Below are 26,490 nucleotides of genomic sequence, written 5' to 3' on the forward strand. Positions count from 1 at the left end.
TTGCTTTGCTTTTCTGGTTTGCTATTTTTACATATATAGGAGAGAGGGAAAAAGATGATATCTAAATGTAATCTAGTGTGACAAATAGAACTGTTCAGTTCAAACATTCAGAAGAAAATACTGAAGCAACTTCTGAATGCTGGAAAAGACCTCCTGAATCAAGTTCATTCATCCACCCAAAAACAAACAAACAAAAAGAAATAAAACTGTAAATGTAAAAAATGATTACTCAGAATAGGCAGTGCTTCATTTCTGCTCTCTGATTTGCCTTGGAAAGACAATCTTACACAGACTTAACTTATCTTGAAAGATCCCAGTGTACTCTTGAGTGATACTTCAGATTTGTAAAACATTAAACCATGCTCCAATTCACAAGTTTGTTTCTTTCAAGATAAATATTTATTGCCTTAGATTGCATTAGATGTTCTCGTTTCATTTATTTTGAATTTTAGCTTGCTCCAATATTACAGAGAGAATAGTGTTTACTATAGTAGGCATCTTTGCATTCTGGAAACCATGCAGTAAATCTTACAGCACATAGCTTTTATTGCTTGGTTATAAGGCAATAATAATGTATATATAGATTTTGAGTCATTTTGGCTCTTTAAATTCCCAGCGATAGATACAATCAAGTATTTTCTAAAAATACCTGGGGGGGGGGAGGGGGAAGAAAAAGAAAAAGAATTAAAAAGTGTTTTGCTCTTGTACTGAAAAACTGACTGTTACCTCATAAAAAATGAGAACAGATTAACAAAATTCTCCACTTATTCAATAAAGGATTAAAATTACAGTCTAGGTTGTTTAGCCCACCTCAAATATAGTTGTAGATGGTAAAACTATCAAAATAAGCTTTTGATATTCATTCAGTCAATCATTTATCCCATTCCCTATATAAAACATACAAAAAACATACAAATGCTACTGCCAGCCCTCTATAAAGAAATAATTTCATGTCCTATATCAAACTGAACAAATAGAATATACATAAATGGTCTATAAGGAACACCCATATCTTTTATGCATACATCAAGTGAGAATAGTCCAAATGTACTTCAGAATCAAAAAGTCAAATATTGCTTTTTCACTGTGGGACATTCTGGTCAGTATTTGTGTGGGGTATGCAAACAGTGTTCATTATTTCATTTCACTGTTTTCATCCACATTGTGGCCTCATGCCTTATTTTATCTGCACTACCATCCTAACCCCAAACTAAATATAAGATTTTCACTTTTTATTTTCTTGGTCTTTCTACCCCTGTAATCATGCTGTCTCACATTTCACAATATTGATGAGCACATCTTCATTTTTCCTATACAAGGTGGGAAATTTATTACTCTCTTTCCTACTCTGCAGCTGGATAATTGTGACAGAGTTAATCACTGAGCTCTGTCATTACTGATGTGCTGTGCCACAAAGCTTAGGTATCCAATTAAAATAATAATAACAATATTAATAATAAAAACAGAAGGCAATATTATTGTTGAGATCCTGAAGAGCCACAAGCCATAGCTTGTCACATCTGTGGGACTGAACATCAGGTGGTACACCATTAGTGTCCATCAATAAAGGTCTTGCCTGAAACATTCCTTGTATGTTTTGTGAAACAAAATTGCATTTGACTGTGTGGGTGGCATTCAAGTAAGCAGCCATCCACTCTCTTCTGACAGCATTCATACCTACTTACTATGTTGCAAATATACAACAAACCCAATTCATTCATTAGCACTCTTCATCTATACAGTGAATACTGCAGCTCCTGGTGGAACATAGGTACTGAGGACATAAAATGCCAGAGAGGAGGAACATACATTTATTTACTGGTTTCAATACTTGATGTTGCAATCTTAATAACTTTATCAGTTCATTTAAAAACAAATTAAAAAATAAAAATTAAAAAAATAAAAATAGAAATAAAAATAGAGTGGGAAAAAAAGACAAAAACCTAAAGCTGAAAAACCACCTCTCACCCTCCTTTCAACAAGTAGTGAGAATAGATAACTAAAATACATAGTGCGTGAACATGGGTGTACTGTAAAGGTCAATCTACAGAGGAAAAGGCAATCACACATATCCTTATTTCTGGCATATGGTAATAAAAGGAAGGTAGCCAAAACTTATGATTCACCACACTATTCTTCCAAAGAAATTGGAAGGGGCAATGCACCTTCTGGGTTTGTCAACAAGAACCAACATTTTATCTGCTGTTGTGATCAGCCAAAAAACATAATCGTACTTTCCAGGTGTCAGAAACAGTGTTAATATACACTACATAGTTGGAGAAACATGAAAATGACTATCAATCATCAACAGAAAAAACTGAGGTGAAACTGAGGTGTTATTGCCATTAGCAGAGCTATATTTTACTCAAAAAATAAATAGAAGGTTTTTAAAAATTGTATTCTTTCCAAAGCTATTGAAAAATAAAGTGCATTGCTTTTCATTATGCAATATATCTGATGAAATTTCAAGAGAAACAAAAAATTATGTTGAGGTTTTGCCTATTCCATGCAATATTTTAAAGAAATGAGTGTGAAGGAATTTTCTTAAGAAAAAAAAATATAAAAATCTTAGATGTTTTTGAAAGTATTGCAGTGAAGAAAAGTGAAAGATTTGTTTTTGTATTTGTCTCTCTCTGGTGTTGTGTTCAGATAAATTCAGAGCAACAAAAATCAAACACTGAATGCTTAAATTAGTCACACCCTGCCCTTTTCCCAAGATAATAATATTGTAAACAGAAGGTATATAATATCAAGTTTTATTCTCAAAGCATAAAGTCAAATTCAATTCTCAATTCAAAGTTTAAAAAAAAAAAAAAAAAAAAAAAACCTGCTCGTAGTACAAGTATGCTACTCATTTCAAAACTGTAATCTAATAATTATTTTCCTGTTGGACACACGTGCACAGAAAATCTGTGTCTCATGACAACTATAAAGGCTTTTAAAAGTCCACCAATGCCAGAAATGCTTAGTTTTGCTCCATGAGTCTCTTCTCTGAAGACGGACAGAACTTCTGTCCACACCACAAACCGCACTGGTATGTGTTGAGCACACATGGGTGTTTGAACAAAAAAAGCAGAAAATTAATCTTGGTTATAAACCTACCTGTAAACTAAGAAACTAATTATCCCAGATGGAAAACCCTGGGATCTGGAGATAAACTAATTAAGACAGCTGGAACAAAAACAGATGAAGATTATGGAACTATCAAGGGTTTGAATGTTTCTTTCACTTTTTTTTTTTTTTTTTTTTTTTTTTTTATTAGAACACATCTTCTGCTGGTGTTAATTGCTCAGAAAAGTGGAGATTTAGGAAGAGCTTGGTTTATTAATGTTGGCAGGATTTCTTGACAGCCACTCAATTGACAGCTGATGTACCTCCTTCAGTGTCACAGTGTTACTCTTGGCATTTTCTTCTTTGCAATGTTACCATTGAAATGTTTGAGGAACAATGTTGTTTGCTGACAGGTTTGGAGATCAGCTTTGGTGAGCAACCAGTAAGAGACCAAACATGGAAGAATGAAGTTTATCTGAAATACAAAACTCAGAAGGTGTCTTCTCTACAGGGAAAGCCAGGGGCAGTCTGTGACAAGGCATGCACAGGAGAACTGACAGGTGACTGCAGTCATGTAAAACTTCTGGGAAAATAACATTAAGATTATATTCTGTTTAAAGATGGGCTTTAGTTGATGATATTGGTATAAATTTAAGAGAAGGAAAAATGGAAATCCAAAGGGCATAAGAGTGTGTCAAAGTCTAGTGTTTTCCTGAGAAACAAATCTCTTGATATGCCAAAACATGTGTGCAGAAAAAATAATTTCAATTTTTCGTTTCATTCCTGAAGGTATCTGTGTTTCCAGAAGCTACAGATTTCCTTATTAACATTTCTGTTTGGTTATTGTTAAAACTAAGATGGTTTATATTTTAAAAAACTGAAGTGTTTTTTTTGTTTGTTTGTTTGTTTGTTTTGTGTTTTGTTTTGTTTTGATTTTTGGTGCTTTGCTTTATCTTCTATGCTACTAAAACATCACAAAACTGCCTGGCATAAAGGACAGGCCTTGGGCACATCTTCTGAGCATGCACTAATTGTGCCTCTGGCTGAGCAATGCATTCAAAAATCCAACCTTTTTCCATACTGTGCAAGTGGAGTAAAAGGTTGGGGGTGGAAAAAAAAAGAAAAAAAAAAAAAAAAAAGGAGGAGGAGGAAAAAGGAAAGAAAGTCTAATGACAAAATGCTAGGAAGACCTGTTAAGGTACAGCAGTGAAAACTGTCTTGGTCAAAGACCTACTCTGTATTTTCTGGGTACATGTAAGTAAAATAGTGATGGTATCACTAAGGCAGCCCTCTTTCCTAAGATTTGGTGTTCTCATTCAATAGCTTGCTGTTGGGCTGATCAGCAACAACCAGATGATCCTTATAATAACCTTATGATACATCCAGGCCAGGTTCCATACAATGTTTATTGGAATTTCAGAGCATTTTCCAGGCTAAAGGTGTGAGGAGTTAGCTTATTTAACTGATGGATTCACCCACCAGCTAATATAGAGAAAATACTTTTTACCATATGTATGCCTTTTTTACCATATGTATGACAAGTAAGCTCTTTCTGCAAAGGAATAAACCAGTACCCCAGAAGCAAAGCAGCTGAGAATCATGAACAACCTGATATCATGGCTGCACTAGTTTAAAACCTGCCTCAAGGCTAATGTTAATTCCTCCATTACTGCTTAGACACAAAGCAGCTTAGAGTAGTTTTACATATGCCTCAACATTTACTGTTAATGCAATATTTTGCATCATCTTAATGAATGTAAAGTTAAAACACATGCTTCAGTGGGTATTAATTATGTGCAGAAAAGGCTTCCATTTTTTATCTTTGACTCCAAAACCAGAGAAGACAGTGATTTTAATGAAGCCAGACTGTAGACTGGAAATTCTGCTTAGATGTCTGGTTAAAAGAAAGGAAAAAGAAAAAAAAAAAAAAAAAAAAAAGACGACTATAATAACAACTGTTATTGATGTGCACTAAATATAATGAGACAGTAGTGCAGCAATGGTTAGGACAACCTGACACTTTGACAACCAGCAGTATTGCAACATTATTGCAACAGTATATTGATTATCACCAAACATGTTTCAAAGAAATCTCAACTTCCTGTTTTCATATTACTTTGTAGAAGCCAAAATGACTGTTAAATTGTGCAAAGCAACTGATAGAGATTCACAAAACATTTAAAATAGGCTGTACAGAGTTCTGATCAAGACATTGAAGTAACACGGACAAATGTGGAACAGGTTATACTCAGTAGTCTTTCTAACATACTGAGTTTCCAGACAGCTTCACTGGTGACCTCTCTCACCTACTCTGCACTCCAGCTCTTTTATGCTGTCTCCAGAACTGAAGGAGTCCTAACATTTCATCTGAAGTGATTCAAGTTTGATTAGACAGGATTCAAATCTCTTTTTACTTAGAAACATATAAAAGTGGATTGAACCTACTGATGCAATATCAAAACCTATCTCTTTTTGTTTTTGTTCTTGGACACAAGATAAATATTTTTTGAAAGATCACAAATTGTCAAGATGAACGTATAAAAAAAAACAAACAAACGAATCATGCTTTCATCTCAATTTCTCTGCAAATAAATTATTTAGAAAAACAGAATGTCATGCAGTACACAAAAAGATGTTAGACAATTCATCATCTTTGTTTCAGTAGGGTTGCCAAGGGGCTTTAAAAGATCCACTCACAGCATAACCACAAAATCTGGAAATAAGATAAGAGCACACACACACACACACACAAAAATGTTGATTGTGAATTATGGACAATATTAGCTTTCTGCACAAAGAGGCCACACGACAGCTACTGATCTATATTCCAGCACATAAGTAATGTTCCATCAATTAAGTAATGGAGCATATGGATGTATGCAGCAGTCAGCCCTCAAGCACAGCCACCTCAGCAAGGAGTGAAGCCATGCAGATGGCATCAACATCAAGATCAGACGTGCCACAGTGCTTCTCATGTGTGCCTTGAGCTGGCAGGACTTGGAGGGCAGCACAGCAGGCCAGGCCTGGTGCCTGCAGTGTCCCCAAGATGACTCCCACAAGATGGGCTCCCTCTGCCTGGTGCAGCATGGCTGGCAGAGATGAAGGACAGTAGCAGCACACACTGCTGTCCTGGTACCACAGCTCATGGTACTTGCCAGATCAGACCAACACAGCCACCTCCTCCTCTACACACTGGCTTTTACTTAAGATACTGCCTTTATGGTGTCAGCTCTATGACCCATTTCATAGAATCGTAGAATGGTTTGGGTTGGAAGGGACCTTAAAGTTCATCTAATTCCAACACCCTGCCATAGGCAGGGACACCTCCCACCAGACCAGGTTGCCCAAAGCCCCATCCAGCCTGGCCTTGAGCACCTCGAGGGATGGGGCATCCACAGCTTCTCTGGGCAACCTGTGCCAGTGCCTCACCACTCTGTGAGTGAAGAATTTCCTCCTAATATCTAATCTAAATCTCTCCTCTTTTAGTTTAAAGCCATTCCCACTTGTCCTATCACTATCCGCCCGTGTAAAAAGTCACTCTATTTTATCTTTTTTATAAGCTTCATTTAAGTACTGAAAGGACACAGTGAGGTCTCTAGGCGACATTTTTGCAGTCTAGGCATCATTTCTCAGTTACAAAAGTTTAATGAACCTCATCAGTCATGAGATCTGTCAAGAATACGTTTTATCAATCACTATATGGAAATGGACAGCAGGGATAAAATGCATTATGACTTCTTTGGTCTTGGGTATAACTCAAACTGTTCTGAAGTGCTGTTCATAATGGTCATCCATAGTGCAAAGCAGCACACCTGACATCATATGCACAAAACAATATATGCAGAGGAGGGCTAAACACCGCTATTCTGTTGGGATAACTTAATGTCACTTAAAGGCATTGTTTTCTACATTAATTAATGCTCAGGAACCAGGAACTCATAAGCAGAACCCTAGTAAATTCCTTCACTGGAGGAAAAAAAAAAAAAAAGTTTTGATCAATCTTAATCTATTTTAGCACAGATGTTTAAAAATGACCATGTCATCATTGCTCAGCTGGACACTTCTGTTTCATTTGTTTTATGACCCAGGCTAGATTTCACTGAATGAATCTATATTTTCCAAAAAGATAATTACCCACATCAACCAATGAATGCTCATTATAATCAAGACAGAACAATATGTCCGTTTGGTAATATTCTTTCTTGTTCCCTTTTGAAATAAAATAATTTCCTAATAATTGCAAGGAAATAAAAAAGGGTAAAACTGCTACTACACTTAATGCAGTTATAATTCAATCTACTGCTAGCCATTGGCATAATTGTTAATACATGTATGTTCTACCCTCTTACTCATAATGCTACCCCTGGAAATGATATCACAGTGCATTATACATTCCCCGTAGGACTACTCTTGGCTTCAGACCCAGTGAACTTATCTTTTTTTCAGTGAGCTACAAATTTATTAGACACAACTCACTATTTTCATTTGTGATATAAACTTATTTGATTCAATTCCCAACTCTAGAAAAGTGATTCGTCAGCCTTTGGTAAATGAAAGTTATTTTAGCATAGAATAACAGTTCTAACTTACTCAATTGGTTGCTACCATCAGATAAAGCAAAATTATTTTCTTCTAGTTGAGTATAAGGTACACTCAGCGTACTAAAAGGATGAAAATGTAAGAAAGTGAAATCATATACTCATATGTGAATACATAAAAGGAATGTAAATCCACCTGCATGTTTTTAGAACTGCACATTAAAAAACAAAGATCTTCTTGATAATTTTTTTTTTTTTTTTTTTTTTTTGGTGACAAGGATGTGCTCTGATTATCTCAGTACTGAACCTGTTATTTGTTTAGAACAAGCCTTTAAGATTAGCAGTCTTGGAATGTATGAAAAAATTGCACAGGATCACATTCCTTACCTTTCACATTTTCTACTACACATTTATGTTCAGTTCTTCCATGGCATTCAAACACCCAAGGTAAATTACTTATCTTTCAGATTTCTTTTTGCTCTTTACCCAGACTTATAAAATCTATTTGGGTATTTCCCTTCTTGGCAGGGTTTAAGAAAATCCTCTGAAGCACAGGTGATACTGACACACTTGTTTTTTTTTATTTCCAAAAATTCCCGTGCACAAATTCATTGCAGCATTCCGAAGTCTAATGCTGCATATACTTTTTAGCATGGGCTTTCAGCTTTCCAGGGACACATAGCATGCAGACACTATTACCTTGCCAGAAACACAATTCTACTACTATTTATCATTGTAAAATTTTAATGTTTTTATATCAAATACACTCAGCCAGACAAGAACATTTCACTCCTTTCATTTGCATAGAAACCAAGAAGCCAATTTACAAATTGTACCATTTTTTTCCATCAGTGAGAATTTTTTCCCTCAGCTCTAGTGTTAAATTGTTTAACAGAGTTTCAAAATGCAAATCAAGTCTGAATCCTACACTTAATTTTCAAGGGCACTGCATGAACACTAGAGACTCTGAGTAACTCTAGGAACAACCTCTTCCCCAAAATACTGGAGCAATGAACTTCATAATTTTGTCTAAAATTCTTCGTAGTGTCTGAGACACCTCAAGAAATAGTAAAGCTCAAAGTGCAAAAATTTGTAGTTCCAATCAGAAAGCAAAAAATTCCACTACATAATTCTGTGTCTTATGGACAAAAGAATGAAACAGTACAAAGTGATACTTCTTTCCATGACAGTGAGGTATGCTAAGTATACTTTCAAAGAGTGGAAATCTGGCATGAGAGAAAGACATATGCCAATTAAAGTAGAAAGTAAAAAAGGTAGAAAGTTTAATCACAAATAGGGGCTCTGAAAGTTTATCACTGTGCATTTGAATCAGGTTTTAAGATACTTCTGTGCCTTTGAACATTTTGTTGGACAGGTCTGGTTTAAAGCTTCTATTGCTTTAATCTTTTTAATGGGATGATGATGAACTATGGAGCCCAGAATTATGTGGCAGAAGGTTTTTAGTCTTTCATCCACAGACTTTCTTTGCAAAATGCCTATTGCCACTGATCACAGCATCCCTTTGCCCATTTGCTGAATACTAGAAAAATGTTCTACAGAACCCTAACCGTAACTTAAAAAACAATCAGCTAAATTAATGGAAGCCTATGTCTCCATTTATGTTAATAAACGGTTTTCCCCAGTGGTATCACAATTACCAATTTGGACACAAAAAGCTTTAACTAGGACCCACAATACATTTTCTATAAATACCCAATTGCTTTATTCTATGAAATACAACATAGTATGCAAAAGAGAGTTACAGAAAACAAAAGGACATGTCAGTGTAGTCACCACTGTTTCTTAATTTGATTGTCTAAGAAAATTAAGTTTGTGTTATTGTACTGCCTGTATATACCCACACACAGCTGAAAGATTGGGAATATACCTGCAGGTCTAAACATCTCCAAAAGCATCCAAGAGTTTGCAGTCTCCTCCCAGTACTAAGATTCAGCAAAACTGGCTGTAGAGGGAGAAGTACTGGCAATGAAAGTTCTTAAAGATTTTGTGCAAACACATCACTGGATAAAACAGAGACTCTGTTAGTAATCCTACTGGCAATTAACACAACCACTAGGGATGTGAGCTTTTATTCTTGATGGATAACCTACCACCTCAAAATAAAACAATAATAAATGAAAGCGCTGCTTGCAGAATTAGTAACTGCTGTGGAGGAATGGAGATATCACAATGGTGGGACCACAGAGCTACTTACCCAAATGTAATACAGGAAAGACCAGTGTGGATTATCCCATTTGAAGAGAGAACATTACACCATCCACAATGATATGCCACAAAACTATATTGAAACCGAACATTTTTATTAAGCAGAGTGTGGCCCTGATGGTGAGGCAGTCTGAGTATAAACTACAGTTGAAGACTTAGGGTAACAAAACTGCTGTGGAAGGAGGAGGCAATGGCACTCGAAATCTTGGCTAACAAGCCAACTGCATGCAAGGATTCCAAATGCTAAGTTGTAAGTGGTTTAGGATTGCATATCAGTGACTAATGCACTATCTGGCTGGTTCACCCTGTCACACCTGACGAAGTGCTGTGGGGGTGACAGGGTCACGATGGACTGGCTCTGCTTTCTTTGTTAAGGGACTGACTCTTACCATGTTACTACTGCGTTACTTACACAGTGCCATTGACATTTACAAATACATGCCCAATACATCAGAAGACTTGCCAAAACATTAATATTTGGTGAGACAGTGAAGTCATCCTAGCCCCCTTCTGTTTCTTATGAAAGCACCTGGTTCTTATAAATAGCCATTTCATTTCCATAAATGGTAACTTTCCCTCAAAATCTTATGCACCAGAAAACAAACAAACAAACAAAAACTACCTAAGGCAGTAACTATTAGGAAAACAGGAATTCAGGAGCTTATGTAGCAGAAGGGTGCATGATCAGTCTTGTGGTAACCAATACAAAATCCACGTAGGCCTGTGCTACAGTGAGGCTGAAGCAAGTGTAGTTGGTTTGACAGCCCTGCTAGGCTTCATGCTAGGTTACCTCTTCACTTTCATCCAGATTACTCTGGTATTTCAAGTTTTATTTTAATTCTTTCCCATAATGGGAAGATTGTATCATTGCGTCAAATCCATATGCAGATTTACACTTAAAATTAGAGGAATTTTGAAACTAAATACTAGGGTAGAAAAAGGGAGGTTTTGTTGTTGTTACAACTGTCAAACCTTATGCAGAAGCACAGGTTACTAACCCATAAATTCATCTGTTTGTTTTAACACAAATTATAAATTATTTTGGGAATTTATAGTTCTCTAAAAGAACAAGTCCACTTTTTACTTCTACAGTGCTGTAATAGAAAAAAAGAATTAAATTAGTTAGCAGTTGTGACTCTACAGACAAAAAAGATCTCAAAGAGATTTCTTCAAGTGCTTATTGTAGTATGCGAATACTCAGACCTCCGAATGATTTTCCTTACTGTGTATCAATTAAGACAGAGACTGGAAAATGAGAAAATATGACTTTGTATCAAATTTAATTTATGTCAAGAGTAGATTTAGACAAATTCATTTTAAATGCACATACAACAAGTCAATTTATTTTACAGGTTTGCATAATGTTCTTTCAAAAGATACATCAGAGAATGACTTCAAGTAAACAGAAATTTGCTACTAGATCATGCAAAATACTCTGAGAAACCAAAGATGCATGTAAATCAATATCTAACACACTATGTGCCTCCACTGTCTCTAACTAATGGAATAACCCTTTATGTAACCACTCATTAATGAAGTCTCAAAGTACTAACCCATGTGCCCATGAAGTATGAATTTAAGCTAAATGGGATAAATGAACCAAAAGAAATTCATGTGATGCACTCAAGCCTATGTGGTGATCACAGAGCAAATCTAATTCAGAAGTTTCAGTTCCAGTTCCCTTGCTCTACTCAGTAGATTTGGCAGTGCAAAACTGAAATAATGAGGTTTAAGTTAAAACAAATTATAGTTTTGGAATTTACTGAAAATTCAGTAAGAAAAAACACTACACAGAAAGAAAATAGTTTGGGGTAAAACTTCAGTTTCCAGTTTTTACCAGGATCCACACATCTCCTTTTTGTGCTTCCTCACACTCCACATCTTTGCAGTTTAAATTCAAGAGTAACATTTTCCTTTACCAATTCACTCTTTATTTTTTAATTAACTGTATGGTCAAACTGATGTGTAATTTCACTTGTTCAAGCTGTTCACTCTCCAATCATTTTGCTATATTTTATAACTAAACTCTGGACACTAACTCTTCCAATTTCCTGTTGCTGAAACAGTGGAAATTGGTTTAAATCCAAGAAATCTATCACTAACCACTGTCATGACTGCCATCAAATGTTCAGAGTTAAAAAACAAACAAAACCAAGGATGTTTTATTAAGCTGAAAGTAAATTACCAGGTAATCTGTCCTTGTCTGGTATGTACTGCCTCAAGGCAGATATTTGAAAACATTCACTTCAAGAAGGCTCGACAATTTCACCGAATAAATGTATATTAAGTAACTGTAAATTAAATATTCAAGTGTAGCTATTAAAACAAGAAATACTATTTTCAGGCTCTGTGACAAGATACTTTAATACTCAAGAGCATACAGTAGGTAGATTTTATTAAAGCAGCAGAAGGAAAAAAATGGAAAAAGGCAAAATTTAATTTGCTCAAAAAGTAGATGCTAAGATCTCACTGAATTATATAAAGCTATTAATATAAAACTATTCAAAACAAAGGACTGAACAAATTTCCTTTTTAGGCTGGAAATTAGCTCCATGTGAAAGTTAAGTTAGTTTACTAGGTTATAAAGGCAGATATGCAAGTCATAGGTAGAACATTTTTACTTTTATTTGAGACAAGAAAATACGTATTATGCAAATTTCAAGGGACAGAACAGGCAACTCGGTGGTGGACTGGTGGCAACAGCAACAATCTCAGTAAGCTGCTGAATATAAAACCTAATGCACAGCTTTCCTAAGCAAAACCCTGGAACACAAAAAGAGAGCTTCAGCTTGATGTTAGGGAGGAGAAGAACCAGCAGAGGCATTTAAAGAGAAGATTTAACATAGTCAGGCCTGGAAGATGACTTCTGGCTGTGACTGTGAATGGGCTTGAGTATGTGGCATGGGAAAGATTATCTGAAAGAGAGTCAGTTTCAGTACATGCACAGGTCTGTATGTGCATTATCTAAGTCTAAAACAAGTGACAAGAACACCCAAGAACACAAACCAAATCATGTACTGTGGCTTCTGTCACAATCAGAAATGGGTTTATTATAGATTTTCTTATTCCAGTACTATCAAGGTTGACAAGGTTATTCAGTATATCCTATTTAACACAGACATATAGGTGTCTATCTCTTACAAATGTATGTGTACACACACGTTAGAAACATATACAGTCATATGTTTAAACATATGTTAGAAACATATACAGTCAAATCACAACAGACATAGTGAAAAAATATATATGTAAGTGTGATGCCCTAGCTAGACACCATCCTCAAAAATACTGAACATCAGCTGCTACCAAATTATCATTTTTTGTCATCCCTTTGAGAAAAAGTTGTCTGAAAAGCAAAAATTAAACCTCATGCAATTTAAGAGGAATATATATTTACAATTTAAGACAGAGCTATTCTCTGTATAGATGTATCTCTAACCAGTCATAGACACAAACGTTATACCTGAAGTTTTATGGACGAGTTGACAACAGTCCTTGTAACTCAAGTTGCTTTCACTTCTATGATGGCAGTACCTTGTACCTCATTAAAAGATGCTTTACATGTAAAGCATCATAGTAAAGCAACATAGTAAAGAAACTTACTTCACTTCAGGCACTTACAATTTCTTCTTCAAATTGCTTGCTTTTATATCAGTGTTATAATTCTATAATTGCCGCTATAGGAATATTATGCTGAAGATCTCTAGGCTCTCTACCAAGTCAATCTCAGAACTATCAATCTCAGAAATATTCAATAGAAATTTCAGAAATATTCAAGACCCGAAAAGACGGCCAGTAAGAACCCAATGCATGGCCTTCCAGCTGCTAACTGCAAGTACAAGAGCTAAACGCTTGATGGGCCACAACAGGTAAGGAAGGTTAGAAGAAACATTGAATCAAATCATGGTTGTGAGAGGAAACAGGGCTTTGAGTGGTGCAATGCTCAAGGCAAAGGCAACAAGTGGGTTTCTGCCACAAGCATCTATCTGCAGCGTGTTCACTGACATAGTAAGAGGAAACATTACAGCCAATCTTTGTAAATAACAAGGATGTCACCACAAAAATCTCTGATATGCATCATCTACTTTCTTTTAGCGGGAGCACTCCAGTAAGTCAGAAGATAGCAGGTGGCTACTCAGACGGAAGGGACCGACATATAAATCATTTCACACTTCAGAAGCTGTCTAGTGTATTTCAGTAAATCAAAGACTTCCCAGAATGATGAAAACTGATCTTGCTGTAGAAGAACATCCTCTCTGTGGCAGAGGAAGACAGAGCTGATTCAGTCACACGTCATGCCTGCCATGCTCTGACAAAACATCTGCATTCTCCTTCTAAGCAAGCGAATGAAGGCTGCTAGGGAAACCTGCAGTAAAACAGTGATGAAGAATATCCCAGGAAACCACTTCTGTATATACAGAGCAACATGCAGTGTCTCCTTACAGCTCTACATGAATGAGGAGCCTTCAGATTTTAAGAGGCAAAATTACTTAGGTATCTGCTGCATGTAGCACAATAAGTTTTCCATCTTAAAAACAACCAAACAAACAAACAAACAAACCTGCCCTTTATAACCCTAAACTTGTCCTTTATAACCTTTATAAATTGTCCTTTATAACCCCAAACAACCTCTGTTTTTGTTAAATACACGAGCTCTTTCCTGAAGCCCAAACTCAAGCACCAAACTTCATTCTGGCCCTTCTCTTTTTTTTTTTTTTTTTTCTTGTCTCTATTAGTGAACTCTGCACAAATAATGCAATGTGCACAGATGAAAAAAATGAGAATTATGAAAGACACTGGATTTGAGAGGAAGACAAATATTTGATCAATCACCTATTCATTCAGTTCATGCAAACAAGATACCACTGACAATACAGCATTTCTATGAATATTTAAATGATAGATCTTGAGATTGTAGGTCCAAAGCTTTAATACATCCTGAGATATGGATCTATTAGGTGCTTTAATAGTATTGGGACAAATAAGAATGTAACATCTGTCCCTTCTCAATTAGCTTTATTTAGTATGTCATGGACTGTCCTTTCTGCATGTTGTTGCCTAAGAACCTGGCTACGGCTGCACATGGTGCTGATCTATGATTTAGACTACAGTAATTATTTGTATAAGTTACTTCTTTATTGATTTTTTTTGCTTTCCTTTATTTTACAATTTCAAATGATTCATCCCTCTGGAAATCTGACTTGCAGACTCTAGAGGGACCCACATCCTAAATCAAACACTGCACAGATAGGTGCTATTTACTATACACACTGTTATTCCTAATCTAGAGCTTCTTGCATGTGTATTTACTGTGCCAGATTTGTTTGCACAGTCAAAAAAAAAAGGTCAAATACTGCCCCCAATCTGCCTCCTGAACATGCCCCAGTACTGTATGTACAATTGACTTGTATAAGAGACCATAATTATGGCATATTTTCATTTTTTTTCCTCATCATTTCTGTATTTCGGTCAGATGGTGTTAAAAAAAATCTTTTCAGTAAAAGATGGTATTTATGTAATTATACCTTCTTTTGAAGCTAACAAAATGCTTTGACGAACAAACAGATGGGTGTTTGGGGTAAAACGATAGGTTTCAAACACACAGCAAGACAGTTTATACATTTATAAGTATAGGTTACTACGACAGATGTATATTTTTAAAAATAAAGGACTAGCTTTCCTTGCAGTATCATCTCCAACTATTTACATGCTATAAATCTGCAGAAAGTAACATTTAGCTGTAATTGCAAAACTTCAAAGTACAGTATGGTTTTTGTGGGCTTTTGTGTAGATGCTTTTTTCCTGCACATTAAATGTCTGCAGAGAAATTCTGTGGGTAGAAAGATCTAAAACACTTTTCCACCATCCAGAGAAGATAATTCTGGTGACATAAAATGAAGAATGCAGTTAATCTTGTGTATCATTTTCTAACTGGAGTAATATTGGCACATGATCCATGAAGGCAGCCTCCTTCTCATCTAAAGTCTCAGAAGCAGAATTATCATTTAGAAAGCTTACAATCATAATTTTACACTTTTACAGGTGCCTTTACAGGTGGTTCCAGCTATTTGTTCCAGCTCTACTTGCTGGAAAGGAAGGTGCCCTGACAATTTTCCTAAGGAAATTAGAATTCTGAAATGAGATCCATAACTCTGTTTAGTCCCTACAGACTACTGCAGTATCTGCTGTAAAAACAGGCATGCGCATGAAGCCCAATTTATTGTATTTATCTTGAACCAGAAACACGTCTATAAACATGTATGTCGAGGGAGAGGGAGAGGGAGAGGGAGAGGGAGATGGACAGGGACAGGGACAGGGACAGGGACAGGGACAGGGACAGGGAAGAAACCATGGTGATGCCACTTTTGCATCTTTCCTAACATGAAACAACCTGAGGGCCTCACCACTTTGCTCCTTGTGCCCATCTCAGATAAACTTAAGAACCAGAGCATCCCAGCTACATCCTCAAATGGGTCTGCAGAAATGAGTGGCCTAAGGATGCAATAGAACTCCTGCTCATGAGGTCCTGCTTTAAATATGGGGGACTTATGGGTAACAGTGACACAGGTACAGTCTTTCCCAGATGGTCAGAGAACATGGTTCTGGCAGAGCTCCTCTGCATTAGTAGCAGGTCTGTATTTCAAGGACATATTTCAATTACTGAACAAGTGCAATCTTGGAAGCACGACTTTCCCCTCAAGAACCCAGACAGCAACTCTCTCATCAAACACCTTGCTTCTGTTCTTCTTACAGTTCTTTGTCTGCTTTGTCTAAAAATGCAGCTACTCACCTTTTCCTCTCTTCAGGGGTCATATATATTCTCTCTTCAACACAGCATAAAGAATTGCAAAAGCACGCCCACTGCATTTTACTCCTTCTTTCTTACAGTCTACTTAGCCATTCACTACTGCAGTTACTGATGGTCTAAAGCTTACAGGCCTGTGGCCATCGAAGACTTGTATAGCAGGCATACTGCTGTGTACACATGGCAGTCAGACCTACTATGCAGTAGCTAGCAGAGAAAGGGTTTTGTCATTTTAAATTCCAGTGAGTAAAAGTTAAAAAAGAAATCCATAGTGAAAAACATCAAAGTTCCCTATCAGTGCCCTTAAGCACCTACTATCATTCTTTCTAATGAACAGATGGATGTGACATCTTATCTGCATCTCAAAACGCAAGGGTTTTCACTCTGTCTGCTGAATGGTCATCATTGATGCCCTTCATAGCACTATAAATCAGCATAAGCTTCTGCAGCATTTGGTAAACGTTTCATTGACACAAGGAAAGCATTATTTTATTTCCTTTAAGAAATAAGTAGGGAAAAGATGCTTATAAGTTTCTTTAGGGTTTTAGCATTGAGATTCAGTGAATACCTCCTGGCTCCACCACTGATGTTACCATGGTATGCACAGTTAGGGTGAGGAATTCCCCTGAAAGGTATCATCTCTCCCTGCATGAATGTTATTATAACGTCTAAAGTCAGCAGCTGTACCATGCCTTGTTCTAAGAAAGCACATCTAGCTACATTCACCTGCATATGTGGGATAAGTCCCTGACTGTGATTTCCTATGACAAGTTATCATAGCTTGTCCCTTCAGTACTACAGGACACATACCAAGTCTGCAGCTATTTCTCAAGTAGCACTTCAAATCAGGTCTTAATCCTTCCCTACTGTTACTCCCTAGAAAATGTATTTGATTCTTCTACAGTACATTTTTTTAGGAAAGAGAGGCCTCATGTTTCTTTATAGTGTATAAGAATAAAAACATGTCCTGAAAATGAACACTGAATAAAAACATCTAAATACATTCCTCTTTAAATCTCCCATAGCAAACATTAGTGTAAGAAAAACGTGTTAGAAGATAACACAACGAAGTGAAGTAGGTGCCATTCTCTGAGGACTGACTTTCACAGAGGTGTTGGTCTGTATCAGCTGGAGAAAAACTCTTCCCCTAAAACACAGCATCATGCAATCCTAAACCCCACTGGGTGTCAGATACTCAGCAGAAGCTGTACCAGACTACAAATTCCATTTTTGTAGATGTAAGACCTTCCCAGGAGCTTGTCCATACCACTCTGCTTGGGTTGTCTACCTAAGCAGAATCAGACTGTCTTGTAACTACTGGATTCACGAGGCTGAAATAAAGAACTAAAACCAACTAAAAACTAGAACAACTAAAGAAAGAACTAAAGACTAAAGAAGAACTAAAACAACTAAAGAACTAAAGAACTAAAAATGTCATTTGAGCTTGTATTTTCCCCAAAAAGTCTTTCTCCACTACCCACACCCTATACTTTCTTTCAGACATCTCAGCCACAGAAACTGATAGGCTGAGGGATTAGAGATTCAAGTCCTTGCCAGATGACCCTTTATGACCCAAATGTTCTCCCACATATCTGCAATTCAGCCACATTGGATTAGATTCCCTTAACAAAGTATTCAAAGGTTAGGTCCTTTGATATTTAAAACATTTCCTGAGTTTTACTATTGTTCCCACTCCTGACTGTCAGGAATCTGAGGGGTATGCATATATATCTCAGATTGACAGACTTCTTCCTTAACTAGACATATCAACCTGCATGTTGGTATCTTTCCTGCAGAACTGCAGAATTTCCCATCTTACCTATGATAAAAGAAGCAGCTGCACATAAATTGTACATCAATTATTTAAAGATTATGATCTTTGGCACATTACCAGCTTTCTTTAGAGACAATATTCAATACAGCAGAAACACGACAAGGTAACTGATTGGATCTAGTCCGCCCCAAAAAAGCAAGCAAAAAGGTTGTATCAAGACAAAAGATCATTTTTACACACACACAAAAAAATGAGCAAGTTCAGGGCTGAAAACTTAAAATAAACTTGCAAATAATAAGACTTAAGTAATCTTGTTTAATACTGGGAGAAAAAAAAAAAAAAAGTGAAAAAAGAAAAAGGGGGTCTGTATACAATGTGCAACCCTAACAGAAAGGTCCAATTTATTTAAGAAGATGCTGGATGATGTTTTCCTAAATTGCCAAGAGGGAACTGGTCACCAAATTTTTCTCTTTTTCCATTTCACAAAATCCTTTCTCACAAAAAAAAAAAAAAAAAAAAAAAGCCTTTGCTGAAGTTAGACAATTACAGCTAATATATAACCATGAAGAGTAATTATAAAAGCCAAAATCAATTCTCATTCAAACATGAAAAGTCATGGACTCAGTCCTGTAAACACAGAGTACACAAATAACAATATATTAATATTAATAAGCAATTGTATGTAAAAACACAAAAGCAGAGCACAAAAAAATATAGAATCTCAGACCTGAGAAAACAATCAATTGAATGTAAACTGTACTGCATGATGAAAATAAATAATGTTGCAGATCAACCTTGAAATTCTCATTTCAGGAAAAAGTACGGTAATATCATTACAAAGAGGCTAGAGAAGATGTAATAAGAGGTACATAAAAGGCCATGTTGTGTAGGTTCACAGCAACACACGGGAATATCAAATCACCAGTAACAACTGGATTTCTCCATTAATCAAAGCAAGCAATGAATGATGTAGTTTGTCTCTCAGAAATAAAAAAAAAAAAAAAAGAAATCCTCAGAAGAAAACTGCAAAAATATACAGCTATTCAAATGGTGTTGAGAGCATAGATAACAATACAACAAAAATAATGTATAATTACTGATCAGTAAGATCAACACCCCATCAGGGGGAAGCTACTGAATGTAGTAAAAATTGAAGTTGCTTTATAAAACAGATTAACAACCTGAAATTTAGGTAATTTTAATGAAGACATCACAAGAAAATAGCCCAGACAACCTTACAATTACAAAAGACATCAGCTTGTGAAAAGTAGCATATGATGAACCATTACTATACATGCTTAAGAATTAGCTAGCTGAAAGACTAATGGCACGGTGTATTTGTGCATTCAGTTATCCAGGAACACCTTTTACAGTCCCAGTGATTTAAAGAAAAATGAAAAGTGATAATCTGCAGGTGCTGTCATGATTTCTATACACTTTACTTAGAAATGTCTAACACAGTTACAGTAAGCTTTCTCCAGAAAAATTCTCTCATGAATGTCACTGTATTTGACTGAGAAGTTGCTTCAGCTGAAAAAATCAATATAGTAGTTATTTTTGCACTTACATTAATAGAGTTGCTTAGTTTGCCAACAGGGAGCCCTGCTACTAACTGCACCCCTGACAGCAGCCAAACGTGTCATATTCATAGTGCATTAACCACTCTGGTTTCCTGGAACTATAACCCCAGTTTGCTTTTAAATCCATTCCTCCATGTTATTAAAGTCTAACGCTGATTTTGAAAAAGAGTGCTTTTTATTATATATTACACTCTGTGTTCATAAAGTTGTTTCATAAAAAAGCAAAACACAATGTGTAGAATTAGAATGAAGGCACTCTGATTTTTAAAACCTGTAAGCCTGATGCTGATTCCTATTCATAAATCTATCCCCAGGAAGAGCTCTGTGCAGGCACCGGTGTGTGTTTTATTACATGACAATAACTGCTCTGCATGGACTGAACCTATATATATTGCCTCATAAATGTTTGCCATTTAATAACTAATTAAAACAGGTGTACAATGAACTGTTTGTGAATTCTACTTTATTTAGGAACAGTCAGCTGTGAGACCAACTGATAATGTATACAGGCAGACAGCTGTGTGTGATGAAATCTAGAGCTGCAAGACAACCGCAGAGCCAATGTTTTTTGTCTCCTTTTTCACTCAAAGGAAAAAAAAAAAAAAAAAAAAAAGTCTGATTAAAGTAGATCGGTTCTCAAAGGCTGTTTATGATATATATGAAATGATAAGAGAAAGAGAAGAGATGCAAGCATAATTGTAATTGCTTTACTTCTTTAGGGGTCAAAAGCAAGCCAAAGAAAATCAATGTCCATTTATGTAGGAGAAGCTGAAGCATACAGCTCATTATTCACAACTGTTAAAATAGTCAATCAAAACATTTTGCCATGTGAATGACTAGAAAAAGCTATCTCACATAATTTTGAATGATGATATATTTAGAAACAGCAAAGCATTTCATAAAAAGAAGTTCAGAAACAATTATGCAATTAAGAATCAGTGTTCTTATAGTAAGGCAAATGAAAACAACTGTATTATGGAAGAATATCAAACTTTGAGAAGATTTCTAAGAACCTGGTACCTGTTGAAGTCACTGAGAATTTTACATGAAATTCAATAAAAATAGCAAAATAATCATTACACTGCGGAATAATCACTCTCACTGGTCAGATTCTGAGAGCTGTACAGGATGATTTCAAACTCCCTCTAGTTTTTGACAGAAAGGGGAAGAAAAAAAAATATCATCAACAATACCCCCATTCTTACTTCTTTACAGATAGCCATCTTCTTTAATAAATTTAGTATTACAGATGAAAAAAAGTCATATATTCTGCTTTATTCAAACAGCCTTTGTTCAGACTTAAATATAAGTCTACTTAATTAATTTGAAGCAAGGTAGCATTGACTTAAAGAGTAATTTCTAACATCTTCAAGAAAGCCAGTATACCGTCCCCTATTTGAAAAAAAAAAAAAAAGTTTGTACTTGAAAAACAAGAACAAAAAATAAAAATAATAATAATACTTTAAAAATATATATAGAGAGAGCATATTCTGATGAATAAACTGTTCCTCTGGTACCATTATCTCAGAAGTTCCAAGCAACAAACACTTTCAGAAGTGTTTGATGCCATCAGCTTAAAGTGCACCTCTTTGAAAGAAAATCTGACCAAATCTCGCAAGAAACACCCAAACCTAACAGCAAGCAGCAAATATACCATGGCAAAAATAACAAATAAATAAAAATTCCAGCAACCATGAGATTTGATCTAGATTTCAAGTACCTGCAGAATAGTCAATTGCACCAACAATCAGTTGTGCTCAAGGTGGCTAAAACTGTGAGCTTTTTCACAGACTCAATTCCAAATCAAGTATAAAAGTATAAAACATCAGCGCCCTTACCTCTGTCACATCTCACACTGGAATTTCAGTGGCCATTGAAATGCACCCTGCGAGCAACAAGTGCTGGGCTTTAGCTCTGTCTCGGGACCTGTTCCACACCGGGAACATTCGTGTCCAATCTCAGGGCAAAATGGACATGTGTGCAGCTCCTGGCAGCAGGGCACCTCCTGCTTTTCATGGGGAAAAAAAGTACTGCACAGCTTTCCAAAAACCATCCGTGCCTCATAACTGAAGTCACTCTGAACACCGGAGCGGCACAGTAAACTTTGTACAACAGCATCGTTTACCCATGTTTTGGCTTTTCAAGCAAAGCCTCATCGTTTAGAACAACCGCACACAGGTAACTAAAATCTACTGTTACTCTCACTGTAGTATCACAAGGAACAGCACTTACTTTTTTGTCCCATACACCTAACGTAAACTGGAGAGCAAGGCATAAAATTAATCTAATCCCAAACATTTTTCTTAATTAGTCTCCTTCTGCCCATTATTTTAATGAATTAAAGAGACCAAGTCCTCAAGGAAGAGCCCAGCCCTTGGTTCATACACCTCCAGATTCATCACACAATGGCATATGCCACCTCTTTTGGCCAACTTCAACTATTTTCTGAAGATAAAGCTCAGAGTCCCAAGTGATGACATCCACAAGTATGCAGTGGAAGAAAGCTTTGTTTCCACTTACAGAGTTCCACTTCTTCATAAGGAGTAGACACATCACCCACTAAATCAATCTCTGAAGATGGACAGATGCTTCCCTTTAGCAATTAAATATGCATGTGAATGTCATTGACAGGGCCTCCGCTGCATTATCTGGTGTTAATTAGAGCAGTATATTTGAAGCATAATCTATTTTATTTATTTATTTATTTATTTATTTATTTATTTATTTATTAATGTGTGCTTCCTCTTTCTCTCTGCTCTCTGATCTGCAACAAGAATGCAGAAAATCTAGGTTGGCCACAATGACAGTAAGGCTTTCTCAGTCTTCCAGCTATGGCAGGTAAAACTCAGGGTAAATGCCGAAGGTTGTCTGTGTTGTAATCATACTGAGCCAATGTCACAGCAGACTGCCAGAGGTGCACGTTGATGCAGCAGACTTAAATTGGGATTCAGCCCACCCACATTCAGTTATTTTTCTGGAAACCTTAACTGAGAGTATAGTCATGAGAAGGGCCAAGACCACATGTTAAATCCATTTGACATATATAATTTGCTACAAATCCTTACCTTTTTAACAATGCATGCAAGCAAACCTGGCAATGACAACTGGTAAGGAATACTGATGGTTTCAGTTTTCCTAGTGGCTCAGGCACAAGGGCCAGTGCTAAATTACAAGGAAAAAGAAATGGTACTTGTCTGAGCACTTCAGAGTGAAGAATTGAGAACAGAAAACAGCTCTTTATGAAATATATTATATACATATATATATATATATATGCCTTAAGACTAATAGAAATGATATGCTCAACTTGGTTGGACTGACTGGAAAAACCTTACTTAACTGTTGATGTGTTTAATTTTGCTTACAGGGCTTTCTGTCAGTTCATGAAACTTACGTCTGGCAAGTCAAACCCACATCTGAGCAAATATGGAAAAAAATCAGGAAAGAGATGTAATATCTGAGCTTTAGTCTGGAAATCTCTGATTCAAAAGGTACCAGCAAATTGTGATACGTTAATGGGAATGCTAGAATAGCTTTACAGTAAACAGTATGATGCTCACTCCTGAGTTCTTAAAAATTAAGAAAAACACACATTTTAAAGTATAAATATGCAGAAAGGTTTTCTGATATGTTCCAATTCAGAGATAAAGAAAATATGTGAAGATAAAGGGCTTTGATTAGTATCTGAAAAGTAATTAAAGACCCTAGGTCTTACCTTCCACTTTCAAGTTTCTAACAGAAAAAGGAAGACTTCTTTTCTTCTATCAGACTCTGTGAAAACTTGGTTCTTTGGCCATGTAACAGAATGAAAACCTGGCTGTAAGTGACAGTCTAGAGCAGTATGCTCTTTAATTCAGTGATGGAGATCTTCATTAGATTATCTCATAGCTATGGGACAAGACACTGCAAAAGCCAAATGATACATCATTAAAGTATGTTTTCTTCCTCTTGAGGCAAAGAGAGTGTATAGCATTAGATTAATGTGAAGAACTAAAAATAAAAGGAAGAACGGGGCTCTGTAATATGCATCAGAAGTGGCAAAGCTGATACAATTTTTAAAACCCATTTATTTATGTAATCAGGTATAAGCAGTTACTTATGTTAATTGTGGAAAACATCGATGTGGTATCTAGTGCAAATGACTTCCAGATCAGTGCATGCTTCACTGTTTTATGATCTCCCTTGCACATGCCTAGTGAAAGCCTGCCACTCTGCAACAGAGGAAGGAATTACTACAACAAAACCATAGGTACACTTTGTTGAAAATTATGCTTTTTTGGTATGACGCAGAAACTGAGTGCTTTAAGTAATGGGCAAGTTTGTGTCCCGGAGTGTTACAGCGGTTAGTCTAATTGTGTTTCACAGTATCTTCAGGGAGTCAGAAATACCAACCACAGGAAAGCTCTCCTGAAACTGCACTGAAACAAATGGCGTCCCCTTCAGCCAGCCTACCCACAGGGAGCTCCATCCACCATTACAGGAAAGGCTTACTTTATCTTTCTGCTATAAACTTGAGTTAGTTATGTGCTCACTGTACTGCCAAGCCAACATCTTTTAATCCTATTAGTTTTGCATCTAAGTAAAAATGTGTGTTCCAGCCCATAAGAAAATCTGCTCCTGCCAGCAAAGGAAAGTTCCTTGACCTGGAAAGCTCTGAGACTGCCCCCACATACAGCTTTGCTAGAGATCTCACTGATTAGAAAAAGAAATATCCAAAACTCACCAAATGTTTCACACACACCGACATTTCTGCAGGAGCGTATGCTTCCAAGTCTGCAACTTACACTCATCTCTGTGAGTGAGTTATTTTCCCAAGCCTACACACACACCATGCCCGGTGCCCCTGCTGAAACTACCGTGTTCCCTGGAGCTGTCGGAGCTGTTAGTGAACTGTCAGAGCCGAGCTATAAATCTGTGTAACTGCTTTTATTCTGTGATGCTCTCGTGTTCGAACAGAACGTACATCAAGGTCGCTGTAAAAGATTGTAGTTTTCAGGCTCAGTGAGAAGATGCCAAGGAAATCAATACAAGCAAACTTAATTAAACACGGTCTGAAGTTCTATCTTCTCCCAAACCAGCCCAGAATTCACCTCTATATCCCCTGCGTTTCAGAGACAGGTGTTTTGCAGATATGGGAAGGCAGGCTGCTTAGCTTATGTGCTATCTGTGCCGAAAGGTGAGCAGGAGAATTCATCCTCCTGTGTGTGACAGCTCTGCTCTGAGCTCCGTGAGGTTTTAACAGGAGATTACAGACCCATGGGCCTTCTCCTTTGAAGTGGAGTTGCTCCGAGAGCAGAATTAGTCCTCTGCCTGCAACCCGTGCTCTGTATACTGAGATGCATTACGGCCAACTTTTTGTTCTGCAGCAATGTCAAGCCAAGCAATAAATCCCCACGGGCTAAAAACGAGCAAACAAACGCGAATGGGTAAACCATACCCTCGCAGCAAAAAGCACCTCGGAGAACGTCCCCAGGCAGGACATGAGAAAGTTAAAGGCATCAAAACCAGAGCTCCGGGTTCACCACCCCGCTCACCCGAGCGGATCCGAGAGGCTCACGCATAGCCTGAGCCACCAAGAACCCTCTCTAGCAGGAGCCACGGGTGGGAAGCGACTCGGGAGGCTCCAGCGATCCGGCTGCAGCCGTGCACAAGGGAACGGCAAGGCACGGTGCTTTACATCTCGATGCTCCCCGCAGCTGCCGGGCGGGCGGCGGGGCGCTCCTGGGGTGCACCCCCAGCCCCAGCCCCGGCACCCCGCAGCCGCACCGCCCGCAAAAGCAGGGGGAGGCAGGCAGCAGAAAGAAGTCACTCGAGGCGGGGGTAAGGCGGCGAGGAAGCAGGCACTTACTTGCCTAGACGCTACCGCCGGGTGACCTCCTCCTCTCAGCCGGTGAAACGCCGTGCCGCTCGTCCTCCTCGCACCGCTCCGCGCCGTTTCCAAAATATTTCCACCGGGCGCCGGCGCATCCCCTTCCCGGCTCAGCCGGAGCGCGCAGGGAGCCCGGCCGCCGCGCCCCGGAGCGCGGTGCCCATGGTGCCCAGCCACAGCCCCGGCAGCTTCCTCGGGGAGAAGGGGGGGGCTCCGCTAACGCGGCATCGCGGCCAGCCGGGGGGCGACAGGGGCTCCCCGCGCCCTTCCCGGAGACGAAGCGGGGGCGTGCGGGGAGGCAGCGCCGCCCCTCCGCGGCGAAGAGCGGACAGGCGAGGCCGTGTGAAGCGAGGCGAGGCGAGGCGAGGCGGCGCGGCGCCGCCACCGCGGCCGCAGCCCGCCGCGGCGATGCCGGCCCCGCCCGGGACCCCCGCCCGGCGCTGCCGGGGTGCTCCGTGGCACCGCCCCGCCGCCGGATCCGCTGACGAGAAGCCCTCCCCCGGGACGAGCCGGGCGCTGTGGTGGGGCTGGGGCCGCGGATGGGGCCGGGGATGGATCCGCAGAGCTGCGAGATCCCTCACTCGACGACGGTGGAGTCCCCAGGCCGCTCCCCCTCACTCCCTCGACCGGCCGCCGGCCTCTTTCTG

General features: G+C 38.1%; 1 protein-coding gene across 4 annotated transcripts in view; it reads right to left on the reverse strand.

Moving 5' to 3' along the window:
* Positions 1–26,097, reverse strand: part of SNTG1 (syntrophin gamma 1) — a 370,856-nt gene extending 344,759 nt beyond the window's left edge. For 3 of the 4 annotated variants that reach the window (XM_032180786.1, XM_032180789.1, XM_032180787.1), the window contains exon 1: positions 25,823–26,097. The gene's annotated coding sequence lies outside the window, so the exon portion shown is untranslated. The remainder of the gene's footprint in view (positions 1–25,822) is intronic. The other variant, XM_032180788.1, reaches the window with a different exon arrangement.
* Positions 26,098–26,490: the final 393 nt, after the last annotated feature.

Source organism: Aythya fuligula, chromosome 2 (assembly GCF_009819795.1).
Source record: "Aythya fuligula isolate bAytFul2 chromosome 2, bAytFul2.pri, whole genome shotgun sequence".
Taxonomy (NCBI): domain Eukaryota; kingdom Metazoa; phylum Chordata; class Aves; order Anseriformes; family Anatidae; genus Aythya; species Aythya fuligula.